This window comes from Rhagoletis zephyria, unplaced genomic scaffold (genome assembly GCF_001687245.7).
Source record: "Rhagoletis zephyria isolate East Lansing unplaced genomic scaffold, Rhagoletis_zephyria_1.1 Rzeph_scaffold_05209, whole genome shotgun sequence".
NCBI classification, from domain to species: Eukaryota; Metazoa; Arthropoda; class Insecta; order Diptera; family Tephritidae; genus Rhagoletis; species Rhagoletis zephyria.
Genome location: NW_016162292.1, coordinates 20,100 through 20,992, shown reverse-complemented (window position 1 = coordinate 20,992; position 893 = coordinate 20,100).

The window sequence follows — 893 nt, the reverse complement described above, 5'->3', positions numbered from 1 at the left end:
GCATGATAAAAATATAGTAAGGTAGAACCGCTGAGAGTCACTTTTAAAATTCTTGACGTTTCCAAACAATTTAATTTTTAAATTTACTCACAAACTCACACACACATTTTCATTTTCAATCTCAAGCAACAACAATTTCGAACAATTTCAATTTTTTGTTTTCACTTTTATATGATTTTAAAATGTTGGCAAACTTCAAAAAAAAATCATGGCCGACAAATTGAGAGAACGGTTATACCTTGCTATGTTTTTATCATGGAGTTACAGATAAAATTTTTCCATTCCCAGCGAGTAAGGACATTCGCTCATGTACTATATCTCCTAATTTTGCACAAAGCTGTCGTCCGTTATCAAAGTTTATCTTATCAAAAAACGCTTATTTTCTGCTTAGATTCATATTTTTCCACTCAAGTACTTTAAATGAGTTCAAAAATGTAGTCACTTTTTTCGAAAATTATCTAGAAAATATTTGGTCATTTCTGCCATAAAATCAAAAGCCTTTAACCCATGAACTATTGATTATACAAATTAATTTTGTTTTTAATAATGACAACCAATCAGTGAAAATTAGTCCGAGTTAATTTTGCAATTTCCAGCAGAAACAAAACAAAATTTATCATCTATATTAATTAATTGTACTCTTTGCCATTTCATGCAAATTCATAAAAGCCATAAAATCCCTGACACCAATACGGTATCGATAATTAAGCAATGAAAGAAAAATACAAAGTTCAAACTTACATTTTTTGCCACTGATTTTTTTTTATAAACATATCCTATTTATGTAGGCATGTATGTATGTACATACATATGCATATAAGCATAAGCATTTTACAAGTTACTTGTTTTTACAGATATCCATATGTATGTGCATTTCATAACTTTTCCAAGAA